Source organism: Stegostoma tigrinum, chromosome 6 (assembly GCF_030684315.1).
Source record: "Stegostoma tigrinum isolate sSteTig4 chromosome 6, sSteTig4.hap1, whole genome shotgun sequence".
In the NCBI taxonomy this organism is placed as follows: domain Eukaryota; kingdom Metazoa; phylum Chordata; class Chondrichthyes; order Orectolobiformes; family Stegostomatidae; genus Stegostoma; species Stegostoma tigrinum.
Window position 1 is genome coordinate 86,933,964 of NC_081359.1, and position 20,317 is coordinate 86,954,280.

General features: G+C 40.6%; 1 long non-coding RNA gene across 2 annotated transcripts in view; it reads right to left on the bottom strand.

The window, feature by feature from the left end:
• Positions 1–1,355: 1,355 nt before the first annotated feature.
• LOC125453138 (uncharacterized) overlaps positions 1,356–20,317 on the bottom strand; it is a 33,463-nt gene continuing 14,501 nt past the window's right edge. Inside the window, exons 2-4 of one of the 2 annotated variants that reach the window (XR_007247701.2) lie at positions 18,594–18,636; positions 14,923–14,983; positions 1,356–3,695 (exon numbers count right to left, since the gene is read on the bottom strand). This is a non-coding gene — a long non-coding RNA (uncharacterized LOC125453138). The remainder of the gene's footprint in view (positions 3,696–14,922; positions 14,984–18,593; positions 18,637–20,317) is intronic. The other variant, XR_007247702.2, reaches the window with a different exon arrangement.

A 20,317-nucleotide genomic window follows, 5' to 3' on the forward strand; every position in this document is an offset into this window, starting at 1 on the left:
ACAGCTCATGAATGACATTCTTCTGTATTGTGAATTTCTAAGTTTGTGTGTCATAGTGAATTTATGAGGATATAAAACAAGCAATAAATTATTCATGACAGTTAAGATGAACACAAAAGTACCAACTACGTCCTCATGTAACTGGGTATCCATAACTTTTTAACCTAAAAATTATGGTCTTCAGGTTACTTACAAATCTAGTACCATTCAAACTCACTCATGCCAGACAAGAAAAGGATATTATGTTCCAAATGATTTCTACTCTCAAATTGAAAAGAACAGATATTCCCACAATCTTCTCTTCAGCCACTTCCTCTAACATTCACTAAAACATATTGTGGGAAACTGAAATGAAAGCCCCCATAAAGGAAAGGTTTTATTCACTAAAGAATGAATGCTTCAAAAATTCAGCTGTACCTGCTGTGCATACATAAATTATAGCATATAAGTCAGCCTTTGAAACCTAAAAAAGCTTCCAAAAATAGACATTGACTGATATGCTATGAACAAAACACAAATACAACGGTTGGTATAAGCAGTTACCATTTTGAACTGTGAGGAAAAAGACGTAATATTAGCATTTCAAATCATTACGATGTTTTATTGGGAGTTAATTCTGCAACCGTACAATTAACCAAAATTAAACAGTTTTAAAAACAGTTAAATTTATCGTCTTCAACATTGAATATAAACGCTGGAATCTTCCCAGGCCCTGAATAACATGGGCAAAACAAAGAAATTAGGGAGAGCTGTGTGCGAAGTCGAGTGAGATCCTTTTTGATTTTGAGACAGTGTGACAGTTGTCTCGCACACCATGCATCCGCAGCTCTGGCATGTGACACATCCTAATACATCTCCCACCAAACTTACAGTGCACCAGAGCACAACAGCATTTTTTTAGAATGCTGCCATAAGGACACTTTGTGTAGAGGTATAGGCACCTAGTTCACGTGCTGGAGCAAGCCACTTGTCAGGACAACTTCCTCAGTCTCTTAGTATTTACTCAATTCCTCCCTGATTGGATGCTCAAAGCATTTCTGCTCTACCTTGCCTTGCATTTTACCACTTTACCCCTCAAGGCATACTTCAGAGGCTCATGGTACTTCTGCATTAGAAAGGTGGAGACCTAGATGAACGCAGCATGCCAAGCAGCATCAGAGGAGCAGGAAAGCTGACATTTCAGGTCTAGACCCCTGTTCAAAAATTTTCTGATCAATTTTATTCTGCATATCATGAGGTATGCACCTCATGCAATTTTATTCTTCAGAAAATTTTCTGAAGAGGTGTCTAGGCCCGAAATGTCAGCTTTCCTGCTCCTCTGCTGCTGCTTGGTTTGCTGTGTTCATTCAGCTCTACACCTTGTTATCTCAGATTCTCCAGCATCAGCAGTTCCTACTAACTCTGTACTTCTGTATTGCCTTGCAGGTTTGACCAGGTGTCTCGTCATCATTGTCAGCAATCAACAGTGAAGGACAGTGAGACGGGGCCATATTATTGAACAGCACATTCCTACAACAATCTCACACCCGAACCATGGGCCAGCCATGCACAAGCCAAACAGACTGCACATGCATCAACCAACCTCGCTAATTTGGCCATGGTCAGTCCTGGAGGTCTGGGCAGTAAAAGTCAAGAAGGGGTTATTAGACGCCACTGCTCCAGGAGGGAGTCTGGGCAGCTCAATTGTGGGTATTCGGTTTAGAGTGCTGGAATGGAGAGGGGATTGCAATGCATTTGTATCAAATTACATTCTACATTTGTACTAGGTGACCCTGGAGACATTTGAGTCTTGTGGCCCAGGCATGCTGAGTGCATCCTGCCTGGAGATAGGTGCACTCTCTTTGTCTCGAACTCCCACAGAACTGAAGGTGGCAGGCAGAGAGAAGATGGAAGACTTGACCTCCTCTGGAAAGTCCTGAGAGGTACTTGTAACAGGGTGGGGTTGGGTTGGGTTGTGGGCTGGAGTTTTCTGTCCATGTTTCCTCCCCCAGAACCACCCTTTCTACTTGAGGAAGGCCACCAGGAGTGAGGCACCCAGGTGTCTCCCTGACACCTTACTGTTGGTGTTGAATACCAGTACAGTCAGAGTTATACAGCATGGACATAGACCCTTCAGTCTAACTCATCTGTGTTGACCAGGTATCCTAAAAAGAACTAATCCTACTTGCCGACATTTGGCTGATATTGTTCTAAGCCATTCCTATTCATGTACTCATCCAGATGTCTTTTATATGTTGCAATTGTACACTATGCCCTTTAATTCTGGGCCTCCCTAGCCAGGGAAAAAGACCTTCACTATTCATCCTATCCATGCACCTCATGATTTTATAAACCTCTAAGGTCACCCCTCAGCCTTCAATGCTCCAGGAAAAATAGCCCCATAGAAAAATTCTGCCTCTTCCTATGACTCAAACTCTCCAATCCTGGCAACATCATTGTAAATCTTCACTACATCATTTCAAGTTTGACAACATCTTTCCTACAGTAGGGACGCCTGAACTGAACATAGAATTGTAAAAGTGGCCTCACCAATATCCTGTAAGCTGTAACATGATATCCAAATTCCTATACTCAATGTTTTGACCAATGAAGGCAAGCATACCAAATGCCTTCTTCACTACCATGTCTGCCTGTGACTCCACTTTCAAGGAGCTATGCACCTGCACCCTAAAGTCTCTTTGATAAGCAACACTTCACAGCCTTTACCATTAACTGCAGAAGTTGTGCCCTGATTTGCCTTACCACAATGAAAGAACTAGAATGATGGAGCATGGCCAAATATACTTATATCCAGCAGACTCTGAGAACTCGGGACCTCCTTTTGGCAGTTACCAAGCTGTCCATGGAAGCAGCCAGATGCTTACATGACTGAAGCAGCAGGGTCCCAACAGCATTGTTCCAGTCCTGGAGGCTTTATCTTAGATTACCCTGCACCTCTGATAAACTTACCTGCCATTGCTGTTTTTGCTTCTGCGTCTGTGTGAAGTCTCTAACTGCCAAAATCATGAGGTTGTCTCCTGCCTGGGGCCAAGCAGGTACCTGGTCTCTGGCAGTCCTCTAAGTGCCAGTGACCTGGGGTGTTACTGCCTCCTGACAGATGCTGAATAGAGGCGGGATCATTTCAGACTATATTCACTGAAGTTTCAAAGAATGAGGCTCATAGAAACCTGTAAAATTCTAACAGGACTAGACAGGATAAATGCACAAAGGATATTCCTGATGACCAAGGAGTCCAGAACCAAAAGTCATATTCTAGCCGTCCGGGTTTGCCTGTGGAATTCTTTCCCACAGGAAATGGTTAAGGCCCAAAACATTGAATGTTTTCAAGAAGGAATTAGATATAGTTCTTCAGGCTAAGAATATCAAATGAAACTGAGAGAAAGTGGGAACAGGATACTTATTTGGATGATCAGACATGATCATGTTGATTTGGTGGAGCAGGCTCAAAGAACTGAATGGCCTACTCCTGGTTTCTATGTTTCTAAGTTACTATGCCTTGGACAGTTGCAAAGACGTGGCAGTGATGCATTCCTGACATCTAGAGAAAATACCTCAAGGTGTCAACTGAGTTAGTTAGATGTTCAGGAGGCAGCTTTGTCACTGCTTCTTTGGAGGCATCCATGCTGTCTTCCTCAGAGGCAGAGGAGGTCATGTCTTGTGGGGTGGTCCTCTTGACTGCAGAGACTTTGGAAATCCTGATGGTGCCAGAGAGAAAACATTATCACCAAGGTTTCAAAGTTGAAGCATGTCAATAATAAATTCACTCTGTGAATAAAGGGACCTTATCATAGTGATGAACATTGTTTTTTCCTTGGTTATTGGGACACTGAGGATGAGTGGTGGCACTTTGGTAGAGCAGAGATCAATGACTTTCTTCCTATGTTTCTGGGCATTTTGAGAGATTTTGAAACTGCACTGATTCAGATCATGACCTCAGACCTGGCTGGTAGAGTTTGGGCTTGTGGCCTCCTCTGAATCACCATGCCCACCAGGTTCCTGTTGGCAAAGCCAAATATCTGCCATCTCTAGACCAAATGTCTTTATGGATACAGGGCACCTTCAAACTGACCAAGTGTGCAACAGATTTTTAAATATGTTACCAGCCCTAAGGAAACTAGTATAAATGCTGTAGTGAGTGTATCTGGCAACAGTGAGTGGGCAAATTGGGCTAACACTGAACAAGGAGAGTGCCATAGGGGGATGGTAGGAAGTTAATGAGTTGAGTTTGAGATGATGGCATGTAAAACTTAACTAGGCTTGGTGAGAGAAACTCTCTATGAAATTTGAGCAAAATGACAATTGGCCAAGATATGGGAAGATACAGCTCAGTGAATCCATCAAATTTACTGAGTACCTATGGCTACGCACCTTCAAAAGAATTATGCTCTGAATCAGATATGACATTTGCAGCTTTTGAATAATTCCTCCACACCAAATCTTCCTCTCCATCCATTGAATTGAATATTCTGTGTTTTACGAATGATTTAATGGCAGTTTGTATATCAACAGCACACTAGAATTTGATGATGGAACTACATCAAGCAAGTCAGCATTCATATTTCTGTGCTAAATGAAAGTTTTCTTCATCAACTATTCATCTATTGTATTCCTGATCAACATGATCCTGGAACAACCTGTTGAAGGATATATTCAAGAGTTGAACCACAGATGTTAGACACTGTGGTATAGCTGCAATGTAATTGTTAACTTTTAGTCTGTCCCCTTGATTTTATTGTTTCTGAGATATGAACATATCTCGATTAATATGTCATGTTCTTTGTGAATGGACCACTGGGAAGTCTATTCCATACGTTATTTATCAATCCATGAATCTATCCTCATCAATCGAACCATCATCATGGATATGTTCAAAAGCCCCTGTATGATCTTGACTTATAGCCTGGTTTTATATTTGAAAATTCCATAGATTTAAATGTTGTTCCGTCGGTCATACACACTGGTTCTCTCATGAATGTTGAACTTCTCACTGCCTCCGGATTTCACTGGAACTGTTTTCAAACTTTTCTACTTCACAGTTTTGCTCCTGGGCATATTAAAATTCATAAGCATTTCTTTCATGCTACCAATGTAACATAACAGGTCCTCATTATTTCTTGCTGTCTGATGGTGACTTGTTGGAAATTGGTCATTTTAGCCCGAGACCTTTTCGGTATTCTCAGGACAATCCTGGGTTTCTGCCATAATGCTAGAAAATTGTCCAAATTTTTCAGGGATGTGTAGATTAGGTGGGTCATAGGGGGATGGATCTAGGTAGGGTACTCTGAGGGTCGGTCTGGACTTGTCAGACTGAAGAGCCTGTTTCCACACTGTAGAAATTCTATGAATATTTTCACTGCTTAAAGCAACTGTGAAATCTTGAGTGCATAGACACAAGAGGAAAATAATCTTGCAGGGATGCCAATATAGTTAAGAGAATGGGACTGATAGACATTCATAGCTAGCATGGACTTGATGAGCCAAATGGCTTCCTGCTGTTCTGTAATGGCACTATGACTACAATATTATATTAGAAAGTTTGAGAATCATATTTACTATCACATCATTAATTTAGAACATAACTGTTAACTTGGGTGCAATAAACCTCCATTAGCTTCTTTTCTCATGTATTTTAATGGCCAAGTAGGTCAGGTCCAGAAGAGGAATATAATAAAACGATTGTAAAGTGTTCTGTCTATATAAATTAATGGAAACTATCAATGCAGTAACTGTAGGCAATGAAAACCTTGATTTACTAATGTGGTTTATATCAGATTGCCTTCCTTTGCTCAGATTTACTGAGTTGACAAGCCATAAATATGGCTAAATGGTCTGTCTGTAATAATTGTATCCAGACTGTAAGCAGTTACTGTGGGCTCGTCTTTGAAAATTAAAGGCGCTCCGGGCAAACAAATATTAGTTTTGATTGAAGCAGGATGGAACTCTAAAAATGTAGAAATGTGGAAAGCCTTCAGGTTCAGTAAAGTTGTTCTTTATTTTTCCCTCAGATCAACTCTTCTTAGTTACCTCTACTTTAAATGCTCCAATCTTTGTTAGCAATATATCTAATGATTTCAATATATATGCAGCTTCTCAAATTGTCCTTCCAGGTAACTTATTGCACAAGTACTTTTTTTATTCCTTTCTTAATTATAAACTTTTCATTGTTAATTGTATCCTCTTATATCTTCAACCTTGAGTACAACTTATCCAAAACTAACTTGTCAATTCTCTTTTGAATCCAGACGTCCTCAGTTGATTCTGAAAAGGTTGATTTCAAGGTCTATCTTATTTGATACTCAAGGAATACAACCTCTTTTAATATTTTGTTCACTCATTTTCAGAGCAGCAAAGTATTGTAAAGTAAGACAACCCTACCACAGCTGCTGGGGTTAGCCTAATCGTAATGAAGGTGATGAGCTTTGATCGTTAAAAGAAAATGAGTTACCAATTATTCACAAACAAAAATAGAACTTCCTGGAAAAGCCCAGCAGGTTTGGCAGCATCTGTGGAGAGAAATCAGAGTTAACGTTTCAAATCGATTGACTCTGAGGGTTCTAATTTCTCTCCACAGATGCTGCCAGACCTGCTGAGCTTTTTCAGGAATTTCTACTTTCGTTTCTGATTCACATCTGCAATTCTTTTGGTTTTTACTAATTATGCACAATTTGATGGGATTGTGCAGAAATTAATCCTGCAAAAGCAAGTGCAGGTTTCAAACAGCTCAAAGGAAATACACCAAGTAAAATTCCTTTGCATACATTATATTTCTCTGTGAGGTCGACAGAGTTCACAGGATGACACAAAGCAGTTAATGCGATTCAGTATTGGTGATGCAGAGTAATTCACATAGAACAGCAGCAGTGACAAAAGATGGCTACAGCAATACAGGTCAATGCTCACTCCATGCTGAGGTGAACTGTGAACCAATTCTAAACTCATACCTTTTCCCCACCTTTAAAAGTGGTGATATTTGGGTGTTAACAACAAAACCAAAATAAAAACACTTAAATGATGTATAATAGGCTTGCAGGCACTGTAAAAAAAAACCCAGCACTTCTCTTTGAATTGACTTCTGGTTGGAAGACTAAGAAATACCAAACATCAGACCAAAACATATCCCAGCTGGTGGCAATGCTGGACAAGTTAGATCCCAAAGTGATACCTGGCTTAACAGACCATATTTTTCTAGATGGTAGGAAGTTAAACACAATGGATATCGAAGGACACCTGGGATTTCAGGTGCATAGATCTTTAAAATGCCACAAGTAGGTACAGAAAATAATCAAGACATCTAACGGAATGCTGGGCTTTATATCTAGAGGGCTCAAGCATAACGATGCAAAAGTTATGCTGCAGTAATACAAAACTCTGTTAGACCCCACTTGGACTACTGTGAGCAAACTTGGGCACCACACTTTAGGCAGGACTTACTGGCCTTGAAAGGAGTACAATGTAGGTACACAGAATGGTACTTGGACTTTGGGGATAGAACTATGAGGAAACATTATACAAATTATGCCTGTCTACTTGATAATTTAGAGTCAATAAATGTGGAGCTGGAAAAGCATAGCCAGTCTGTCAGCATCCAAGGAGGAGGAAAGTCAACGTTTCAGGCTGAAACCTTTCAGTAGGATTGGAGAGGGAGAGGGAGTCCCAAAAATAATTAGAGGGAGGGTGCTGGGGCTGGGGGAGGGTAGATGAGATGGAGATAGGTGGATGCAGGTAGTGGGACATTGTGGTTGGCCAGTGAGAAGGGTGAAGCGGATAAATGAGTCAGATGAACAGGTAGAGAGAGATTTTGAAGCTGACGAAGTCAATATTCAGGCCATTGGGCTGTAAGCTCCCAAAGTAAAATGAGGTGTTATTCCTCCAGTTTACATATGGCCTCAGTCTGACAGCAGAGGATAGACATGTCACTAGGGGAGTTAAAGTTGATTGCAAGCAGAAGGTCAGGTTGGTTGGTGTGCAGAGCGCAGATGGTCTGCAAACCCGTCCTGAGTCTGCTTTTGGTCCCCCTGATATACGGGAGACTACATCGGGAACAATGGATACAGTAGATGACATTAGATGAAATGCAGGTGACTCTCAGCCATATTTGGAAGGATTGTTTTGGGCCTTGGACAGAGGTGAGAGGGGAAGTGTTGGCTCAGGTGTGGAGACTTTCCCTGCAACCATGGGAGGTGCTGAGTGTGGCGGAGGGGTTGGTGGGGACAGTGAAGCTGACGAGGGAGTCATGGAGCAAATTGTCCTTGCGGAAAGTGGGCAAGGGTAAGGAAGGAAATATCTTTTTGGTGGTGGGGTCTGGCTGTACGTGGCGAAAATGTTGGAGGCTGTGTTGGATTCGAAGGTTGGTAGGGTGGTATATGCAGACGAAGGGGGCTCCATCCTTGTTGCTAGGGGGAGAAGGCTTGAGGGCAGAAGCAGGGGCAATAGGGAAATGCGGTTGAGCATCCTTCGGAAAAAGCAGATGGGGTGGGGGGAAAATATCATTTTGGTGGTGGGGTCTGATTGTAGGTGGCGGAAATGTCAGAGGATTCTGAGGAAAGCAGACAGGAGTGGGGAGAGAAATATCTTTTTGCTGGTGGGGTCTGATTCTTTCGAACTTAGAAGGTTAAGTGTGATCTGACAGAAGTCTTCAAGGTGTTAACAGATAAACCATTTCCACTGGTTGGGGATTCTAGAACTCGGGCATAGTCTACAAGTTCAGGCCAAAAAATCAGGCGAGAAGTTAGGAAACACTTCTAAACACAAAGGGTGGAAGAGGTTTGGAAATGTTTTCCACAAGCAGCAGTTGATAGTAGATTAGTTGTTAGTTTTAAATCTATGATAGGTAATTTTTTTTGTTAAGTAAAACTATTGAAGGATATGGGCCAAAAGCAGGCATAATGAATTTGGCCAGAGATAAGCTATGATCTCATTGAATGCTGGGAATAGGCTTGAGGGATTGAATGGCCTACTCCTGTTTTTATATTCCCGTGTTCCTAACTTTAATAGTTCTTAAGTTTGTCCAATGTCCTGCTGTCATTTTGGTCAGTTAGAAGCTCAGGTTTGCACGTGAGTTGTCAGGGGGTATTTGACCTCTTCGATTCTTTGAGAATATTCCTAAACCGTTTCTTCTCTCCTCCTCTGACTGAATTCCAGGTTGTATGGTTGCTTTGGGAGTCTCGTAATAGGCATACAAGTAGCATGACTCATTTGGGCATGAGTGGAGGTGGTTTTGAGTGATTACAGCCTCAATGCTGGGCATGTAGACCCAGAAAGGCTACTTATGTTGGATCATTTTTCTTGTCACTGGATTTGAAAGAAGTACCAATGATGGTCATTCTCCAGTGCTTTGAAATGACTGCTGTAGATTGGCCAAGTCTATCAAATATCTTAGAGCAAGGGGAACACTGACACCCAGAAAAGAATTACCTTGTATTTTAAATGGTCTAACAGACAACTGCACTGCAAAAGGTACCTTTACTCTCCAGGACCTTTACTGAAGAATATTCTACATGGAACAGTTTTAGCTCTGTCTCAATCATGGTTTTTCAATTTAAGACCAGAACCAGAAACAAGTTGCATAAAGCTTCAGTTTTACATCTGCTGTGGAATAACAGCTTAGAGACTGGAAAATTTTTAAACTCAATTTCAAATCTTTTCAACATTAAACAGAGGTCAAATTTCGGTCTGTGTTGAATTAGCAGATCTCAGCCAAGTCTTTATAATTAGCCTTGGCATTAGAGAAGGAAAAATGAGCCAGGGTTTCTGCTACTGATTGCTATCGAGTGAACTCTGCTGCAAGTTCATTAATGTGGATGTCAAGTAAGGACAGGATCATGCCCACCGTTAACAGCCTTCCGTCATTTTCACTGGAGTTACACCGGCATAACTGGGAAATTTTCAGCAACTGTTTCCAGTTTGTCCTTGCCACAAATGGGACTTTTGCTGAATTAAATGGGGTTATAAGATATGTGCAAACATGGGTAGGTGTACTAAAAGGCAATTAGCAAGTCTGCTGTGGGTCAGTTAGGAGCACTTTCACCACAAAGGTTGTGAATTCAAGTCTTATAACAAGGACTTGCACGTTAAATTTGGCTGTGTTTGCCAACGCCAGCGCATGCACAGTTAAATGTGCTCAGGGGTCACGGCCTGGGATCCAAGACCGGTAGGAAGGAGGAAGGAGTGCAGGGGAAAGACAGAGTGCCTCCTGGGTCCTGCATCTGGACCCTTCCATCCTAACCTTCCCAATATCTAGCATCTTCACTCCCAGTACCGTTTCTTCACTCCCTCATCCTGCATCATCACACATCCACATCACAGCCACAGCCCCTCAACTTGTGTCTTGAGTGCCCTGTCCCCTGTCCTTATGCACCTCCCCTGAATCCTCAGCAGACCACTCATTTTGTGTCCTCGCCACTTACCACCCTCTCCCTTTGTGTCTTCACTCTCCCTGCCCCACCTTTCTCACTCCCCCTGCTGTGTCCTTATTTTCCCCATGTCCCACATCCTCACTTACCCCCAAACCTCATTTCAACGCTGCGCTTCTTGTCTACGCATTGACATTTGTGGATGTCAGCAAACACTGTCTTTAGACTGACATCTCAATGGACTGCTGAGGAAATGCTGCATCCATTTCGGGAGAAGGGTCCAGACCCGAAACTTCCCTGGTCCTCTGATGCTGCTTGGCCTGCTGTGTTCATCCAGCTCTACACCTTATTATCAGAGGTGCCACCTCTCAGACAAGATGTTTATTTTTCATGTGGGCATAAAAAACTTTTGTTAACATGTAGGGAAGTACTGTTTGGTATCCTGGTCATGGCCATTTAATCAAAATCACAAGATGCAGATTGGTTGCTAGGAACTGGTTGTACACAGGCTGTCATTGCACTTAATGCATCACAATCGTATTGGCATTTCAAAAGCCCTTTCATTTCTTCTCTTTTGACATGTGGGTGTCACTGGCTGGCAAGCATTTATTGCCCATCTCTAGCTGCCGTGGAGAAGGTGGTGGTGAGCTGCCTTCTCACTGCTGTAGTCCATGTGCTTGCAGTAAACAGACATTGCCATTAGGGAGGGAGATCATTGGCTGTAAAGTACTTTGAGATGTTCTGAGGTTCTGAATGGCACTATATAAATGCATTTTCTTTCCTTTATTGAAAAATGGAAGCACATAATCAAGTAAAGCTCTTTGTATTCCAGCAACACCAGATAATTGAGAATACTGATCCATTCCTGGGTTTCTGGGACTTGGGCAGAGGTGGTTTAAGAAAAAAATTAAAGAACTAATAAAAATAACAGTTGTGTGGAGACTGATTACCAAAGTTAATACCTGAGGGTTGAGGTCAATCATCTCAAACCTATGCTCTACTTGAGCAGGAATCCCATTGAGAACAACACTTAAAATTAATCTGAATTAATTGACTGGGTTCAGGGTAATCAGTTAAAATCAGAATAAGATTATGGAATGAGATGAATGATGAACTCATGAAACTACTGTGATATCTAATTTCATTCTTTCTGTTTAGATACACCGGCAGTTCTGATGAAGAATGTATTGTAGCGCCTGGGAAGTACACTTGCAGAATGAATCAGTGAAGCAGATTATAGTTGTTAGTGTCATCACCACTCATGACAGAAGCTGTCTGACTTACGGTAAATTAGATGTTCAGATAACTAACAGTAAACATTAACAGAGATCTCCATCATCTCACATTTCTCGTTGTTGATCTTAAGTGCAACTGAATGATGGCTGAGGTGTTGTGCCTGGACAGCGGCCTTAAATCCATGGCAGAGCCCAACTGTCCAATCTCTGGTTGACAATTTTCCTGCAGGTCATTTTGCCAGTGCCTTGGTCAGTGCCACGCAACCAACTGAGGAAGACTGCTTTGGCCACAGTGAGATATTGCACAGATGCATAGAAAATAAGAACAGGAGTAGGCTATTTGGCCCTTTGAGCCTGCTCCACCATTGAAAATGATAATGACTGCTCATCCTACTCAGTGTCCTGTTTCTGCATTTTCCCCATACATTTTGACACCTTTAGTCCTAAGAAATATATCTATCTCCTTCCTGAAAGCATTCATGTTTTGGCCGCAACCACTTCTTGTGGCAGGCATTCCACTGGCTCGGTATTGTCTAGATAAGGAAATTTCTCCTCAGTTCAATCATAAATGGCCTACACTGAATCCTTTGACTGTGACTTCTGGTTCAGGACTTCCTGGTCATTGGGAACAACTTTCCTCCATTTACCCTGTCTAGACCTGTTAGAATTTTATAGGTTTCTATGAGAACCCCCTCATTCTCCTAAACGCCAGTAAATATTGTGCTAACTGATCAGTCTTTCTTCTTTTATCAGTCCTGCCATCCCAGAAATCAGTCTGTTAATCATTTGTTGCACTTCGTCCACAGCTAGAACAACATTCCTCTGCTATGGAGAAAACTGCACACAATACTCCAGGCACTGCACACAATTCCCCAAGTATAGTCTTCAGCTGTGCCCCGTGAGCATCCTGAGTGTCAACAGCCTTCCATTTCTTGAGCTGAAGCCACTGGGAAAATGCCTTTTGATCAGTAGGAATGGAAAAGAAGTTTGCAAGAGAGACACAAAAAAGGCTGGCACAAGGTGATACTTAATTATTGGACCTGTAGTTGAGACAATTGATAGTTGTTTATGTGGTGATATTCATTTTTGTTGTGAGGTCAAGGTAAGTCCCATAATTCTGTACTGCAGGAAGACAACTGGTTATGGTGGCAAGGACAACTAAGAATTATGGCACAGCACATGCAGTGGAACCGAGAGGACCAGTTTAGATTAACTGCTCCACAATGAGCCCATCACTATTAACTTTGGTATCCTGAGATACTCGTGGTTTTTGCCTATCTCCCTTCTTGTGTATTGTGCGGTGGCCAACCACAAATCTGGACATCTACACGTGTGATAGCTATATCTTTACAGAACGGTCCAGGCTACAGAAGTGTCATGTGAGCATGCTGATTGTTTGCTTGATCAAGTTTATAGGTACGTTGTGACTATAACGTCACTGTAGGCCAGCTCTGCACCTGTGTGCGAGCTCCAGGAAAATGTGCGGAATGGATATCCTTTAGTACTCAATGGCCAGCCCAAAACTCATCAGTTGGTTAGAATAAAAGCTGCAGAGAACTGCTGCAGGATGAAAGCGTTATCACTCTGCCAGGTAATCGGAAGCACAGACTGCAGGAGGCACTGCCTGTGGTTATGAACCAGCTGGATATGGTGAAAAGTGAAATACCTCACAATGATAAGGCCGTCAGGCAGCAATAGTGAATACCTTCCTCTGGAAGTTCAGCATTTGAAAAGTAACGCAAAGGACATATCAACATTGAAATTTTAAATATTTTTCCCTTTACATACACCAGATGTGAATTCCTACCAGCAATGCTTCTACCTTCACCAATATGACAGAGACTGTAATCCAGCTGTCAAAGTGGGCAGGTATCCTGTCTACTTGGGACGTTGGCAAACAATTTAGGACCTGACGTAAGGTGTTTCATGACCAAATTTTGAGGTCAGTACTTTTAATCGCCTGCGCCTCTCTGTCTAACTCAATCTTTCTGTAAATATAGTGAAACCTTCTCCTTCACATACCTAGTCTAAAACTCGTCAAGAATTGAACACAAAAGCCTTTCGTTCCTGCATAGGTTATTCAAACATTTCAAACAAACCCTTCAGGTTGAGCTTTACCAGCACAGTTTTCTTTTCATAAATCTTTAATATCTTCCATAAATTCTTTTGGTTGTCATGATCACACAATAATCAATCAAAATAAAATCAACATTACACTATTATTCAGGTTGGTTGTAAAATTAGAGTGATCACAACATAAACAATCCTACAATTTGACTAGCTGTTATCAATTTGATTGAAACCAGTTCACTACCAGTTTTTGATTAAGCATTTTTCACCATTTATTACTTCAATAGGAACATAAGCACAAGTGTAAGCCATTGAGTCACTCAAGTCTATTCAACCAGCCAATCAAATCATGACCTATTTGCACCTCAATGGCATTTACCCTCCTGTTTTTTTATTGATCAAAACCTCGACAAAATATTTATCTATTTCAATCTTGATAATTCAAATTGAACAACTTTTTGCATAAAACAAATCCAGATTTCCACAAAAAATTGTGTGAAGGTATGCGTTTTGAATTAACTCTGAAATGGCTTTAATTTAAAGGGTATGATCCTTTGTTCTAGAAGTCTCCATCTGAGGAAATAGTTTCTCTGCATCAATTCATGAAATCTTTCTGTCATTCTAAACATCTTAATTAAGGTAAGAACTAAATCCAAGGAAATAAAGTCCATGTTCATGCATCTTTCCTTCATAATCTTACCCTTTCCATTCTCAACATCAAATTGCATTTTGCCCTTTATATAATATGTACACCACTGACAGATCAGCATTTATTGCAAACTCCTAATTATCCTTGAGAGGATAGTGGTGAATTAAATTCTTGAACCTTTGCAATTGATGTGGTTGTTAGATAAGACGTTCTAGGGTGTTGATCTAGCGGCAATAAAGGAACAGATATAAATTTCCAAGTCTGGATACTGTGAGACTTGGAGGGGAACACACTGCCCATAATGTTCTGGATTTACTGGTCTTGTTTTCCTAGTTGATAGAGGTCACAGTTTAACAATGTGCTATCAAGAAAGCCTTGGTGAGGTCTCACATGTTCTTCTTTGTCTTTGACGGTCCTTTAGAGTTGGGGATGACTTCCTTCCACTCCAGGTTCTTTAGGGGCTGAATAATCCAATTCTGGAGCCTGAAATCTGCCACAGGTAGGGGAGGTTGACTTTGAAGCAAGTAAATGGGATGCTCTAGATTCTGAGTGCTCTTTCCACAGAAGGTGCCAACAGTGTGAGATGGAGTAATGGCATTTCTTTATCACCACTGACCTTTATTCTTCCATCTGTTACTTTTCGATGGCTCCCTGGTCACACGGCAGTTCAGAGATATCTAACAGGAGAAAGGTATAAAGATAGGTTATTTTAATCCACTGGTTCAGAGGTGTTACGACACACCTCTGTAGTAAGTGGGACTTGAATGTACGTCTGCAGGCCCAAGGATAGGGGCACTATCACGGTATCACAAGAGCCTTGAAAGGCATAAGGATAAACAGCATTGAGGGCAACATGACAAAATGAATGCAAACTTAGACCATCTGTAGCATTTTAAATTAGATGAATTTTTCAGGGGGAGGCAAAAGAGGGAAATGTGAAAAATACATTATTTCCCTTTTTCTCTTATAAAGTCATACAACATAGAAACAGACCCTTCGGTCCAACCAGTCTATGTGGACCATGTTCCCAACTAGTCCCATTTCCCTGCATTTAGCCTATATCCCTCCAAATCTTTCCTATTCACATACCTGCTCAAATGTCTTTTAAATGGTGTAACGGTACCTGCATCCACCACCTTCTCTGGAATTTCATTTGATGCACAAACCACTGTCTAGATAAAAAGTTGCCTCTCATGCCTTTTTCAAATCTTTCTCCTCTCACCTTAAAAATATGCCCTCTAGTTTTGAATTCTCCCAACCTAGAGAAAAGACCTTTGTTATTCACCTTATCTATGCCCCTCATGACTTTATAAACCTCTACAAAAGTGACTCCTCAACCTCCTATACTCCAGAAAAAAAAAGTCCCAACCTCTCCTTATAACTCAAATCCTCCATTCCCAGCAACATCCTGGTAAATCTTTTCTGAAGCCTTTCCAATTTAGTAATATCATCATTCCTCTAACAGGGCAACCAGAACAAGACACAGCACTCCAGAAGAGCCTCACCAACTTCCTGTACTGCCTCAAGATGATGTTCTAATATGATACACATGTAATTATATTCACAGCCTATGTTCAATGATCATCATCAGTCACATGAACGTTCCTGAATTTATAATTTGTGGACGTAACTTTTATAAAGCTAGTCAATCTACACAGTGTTAAACACAAGGGGACCGTACGTGTACTCCATATGAAAGGAGGTTAAAGAGTTGAGATAATTGGATAAAGAAACATCAGTCCCCATTTTAAAGTGAACCAATTTGAAATTACCTTAATATAATCAATTAAGGCAATATAATTATTTGTGGATACACATGAATTTACAAGAATATGGGAAGCACAAAAACTAGTCTTTGGACAAAGGATTCTTTGCTGTGCTGGACAAACCATACCGAGCATTGCAGGTGCATTTACAATAAGACAATATTTAATTGTAGGCTAAATAAAAACCGAAAGAACTGTGGATGCTGTAAATCAGGAGCAACTAAGTTGCTGGAATAGCTCAGTAGGTCTGCCAGCACTAGTACAGTTCTGAGGAAGGGTCACCGGACCGGAAACGTTAACTCTGTTTTTTCCTTCACAGGTGCTGGCAGACCTACTGAGCTTTTCCAGCAACTTTGTTGTTGTTCCTGTTTTTAATTGCAGGCTACCCATCTTAGATGCAAAAAAAAAGACAATCAACAAATCAAAATCACTTGCATTTCAAGTGACCCAGTAACCAGTACTAGATTTTTAAACAGAAGTTCAAAGAGATTTCAATTCCAAACTCAGCGGATACTGTATCTTTGTATTCATGAAGTGTTGCCAGTTCTAGAATGAGCACATGGTGCTGCTATAGGAAAAACCATCGGAGGTAAATGCCAGCTATAAAATGTCCCTCCTCTCAAGCAATATGAAGCAACTCTAACGGTATGTGTTAGGACAGTAGACATTTACACCATCAACTCTCTATGGCTGGTCAATTTGAATGGCTTATAGAAGTCATAATAATGAATTTGGGAACATAAACAATTCGGATAAGATGATTTCAGGACCAACATATGGTTGGCAACTATGTTTACACAGTTTATAAAAATTCTTTAAAGCAATATTATTTCTACTGGATGAATTACCATTTGTTTCAAAAATAGTTCCATTAGAGTAAATGTCTTTCTCATGTAATAAATTGTAATAGAAAAATCAAAATAGTCAAGGTTATGCCGTGCAGTGTATGTAATTACCAAAACAGGGCAGGTATTTATAAAAATCAAGATGTAATAAAAATGTTGAGGTACAAAAAAATGAACGACCATTTGTTACTTTTGTTTCAGAGCAGGCATTCAATCGGATGTAGACCAATAAATGACAATCAGGAAAATCTGTAATGAAAACTAGCAATTCCCATTTCTAATCATAGTAGTTTATAATGTATTAGAAATTAAATATAGGTTATAATCTGACATTTCTACTACATACCACAAAGATGCATTTGTTACTGTTCATACAATCAAAACAATTTTTTTCCCAAAGTTGTTCACATTTTCTCAAGGTATATATTATAAACCAACTGACTTTACCAAATAATGCATTCTTTGTGGACTTGACTGTACTTTTTTTTATCTCATTGGACTGTAAAATCAACAACACAATCATTGTAAATGTGACACCAGGAGCTACAATATAATATGCAATAATATGCTATAATATGCAATTACGACACTAAAGTTGGTGGAGGTGTGGATACTGCGGAAGGATGTTGCAGGTCGCAGAGGGACACAGATAAGCTGCAGAGCTGGGCTGAGAGGTGGCAAATGGAGTTTAATGCGGAAAAGTGTGAGGTGATTTGCTTTGGAAGGAGTAACAGAAATACAGAGTACTGGGCTAATGGTAAGATTCTTGGTGGTGTGGATGAGCAGCGAGATCTTGATGTCCATGTGCATAGATCCCTGAAAGTTGCCACCCAGGCTGGTAGGTTGTTAAGAAGGCATACAGTATGTTAGGTTTTATTGGTAGAGGGATTGAGTTTCGGAGCCATGAGGTCAAATTGCAACTGTACAAAACTCTGGTGCGGCCGCACTTAGAGTATTGCATACAGTTCTGGTCGCCGCATTATAGGAAGGATGTGGAAGCATTGGAAAGGGTGCAGAAGAGATTTACCAGGATGTTGCCTGGTATGGAGGGACGGTCTTATGAGGAAAGGCTGAGGGACTTGAGGCTGTTTTCTTTAGAGAGAAGAAGGTTAAGAGGCGGCTTAATAGAGACATACAAGATGATTAGAGGATTAGATAGGGTGGACAGCGAGAGCCTTTTTCCTTGGATAGTGATGGCTAGCACAAGGGGACATAGCTTTAAATTGAGGAGTGATAGATATAGGACAGATGTCAGAGGTAAGTTCTTTACTCAGAGTAGTCAGGGCATGGAATGCCCTGCCTGCAACTGTTGTAGACTCATCCAACTTTAAGGGTATTTAAATGGTCATTGGATAAATATATGGATGAGAATGGAATAGTGTAGGTTAGATCGGTTTCAGATTGGTTTCACAGGTCGGCGCAGCATCGACAGCCGAAGGACCTGTACTGCCCTGTTATGTTCTATGTTCAATGAGAATATACCTTCTCCTTAATTTGCAAATGCACCCTGAAATTAATAGGGCCTCTCAAGAGGGTTATATCTGTATACTACACAATCTGATGGGATCAGTTGTTTTGTCTGACTGGGGTAGCACACTGGAAGTTAAGTTCTGCTATTCCCAAAATTGTTATAGAAGTTAAATATTTTCAAAGATACATAAAATTCCCCAATTTACCTGTCTTTAAGACCCAGGTTGACAGAAAGCACCGATCAAGTTTCTGTAATTAACAGAATTTACTATTTATTGCAACAGGTAAACAATTATGAACAAGTGTCATATAACTCTACCAAATAATGCCTGAATCCTCTGATTAACTCCCCATTATAGACACACAAACACAGATATATGTACACAAACACGTGGAAGAATAAACACAGGTGTAATGGATGGAAGGAAAGACTGAGGGCAATTTAGTGGTTCCTAAAACAAACAAAAACAGATATAACTGGAGAAACTCAGCAAGTCTGGCAGCATCCATTGAGTCAAAACAGAGTTAATGTTTTGATCCAGTGACTCTTGTTCAGAACTTTTAGTGGTTCCTATTTACATGGTTCAGACTATTCTTGTGCTGGTCAGATCATTGTTTCTTGGTCTTCCTTCATTGGAGGCTATAACTGGTTTGCAGGAAGCACAAGGGGTGGTTCATGCTTGTAACAATGTCTGATTTATTAATTAAAAGTCAAAACTTACAGCACCTGCAGAAGGAAAAATAAACTGGCTCTGCTCAGGCTTAATGTAAGTTTTACTGCCGAAAACAGGGATAGCTCCTGAGCTGTTAGAAATCTGAAGGGTTGTGCCTACCCTGTTCACAGCTGTAAGCTGTTCAGCTACCTGAGAACCACTCACAGATTCGTTGACAGGTAAAGGCCTTTGACATTAATAACTGGTCACCAGTCCAACAGCTGCCTGTTGCAAACTAAAGCTCTATCTGTACACTGCCTTTCAGCTGCAATTCATCAGCATTGGACTTCAACTACAGCAGTTGTGTAAATTGTGCTTTCAATGAATGTCAGGTTACTTACTTTTTAAGACATATAGCAATACTACAATAATCCTCGGTTTTAAAAGTTTTTTTCTCATTTTTGAGCACAGTTAAAAACAGAAAGATAAAAAGACCTATTTCTACGTCATTAACACAAACATTATGAATGAAAACCAAGTAATATAGCTTATCAGCCATATATATAAGATTATATTCTGAAGAAGGGTCCCTGGGCCTGAAACATTAACTCTGCTTTCTCTCCACAGATGCTACCTGACCTGCTAAGTTTTTCCAGCATTTTCCCATTTTGTTTCTGATTTCCAGAATCCACAAGTCTTTGGTTTTGTTATAGATTGTATTTTTTTTCACTTAAGAAACCGCAAAACACTTTTTGAACTAAGTAGTTTCAACACAGAGCCATATAGCATGAAAACAGATCTCTCAGTCCAATCAGTCCATGCTTGACCATGTCCCCAAGCTAAATTAGTCCCATCTGCCTGCACTTGACTTATATCCCTCTCAACCTTTTCTGTTCATGAACTTATCCAAATGTCTTTTAGAGCTTGTAACTGAATATGCATTCACCACTTTCTCCGGCAATTCCTTCCACACATGAACCACTCTGTGAAAAGAAATTGCCTCTCATGTCTTTTTCAAATATTTCTCCTCTTACATTAAAAATATGCCCGCTAGTTTTGAACTCACCCATCTTAGGGAAAAGGCCGTTATCATTCACCTTACCCATGCCCCTCAAGATTTTATAAACCTCAATAATGTTACCCCTCAACCTCTGACGCTCAAGTGAAAAATGTCTCTTCCTTTCCAGTCAATTTTTATGTCTCAAACCATCCATTCCTGGTAACATCCTAGTAAATCTTTTCTGAATCCTCTCTGGTTTAATAATATCCTTGTATAA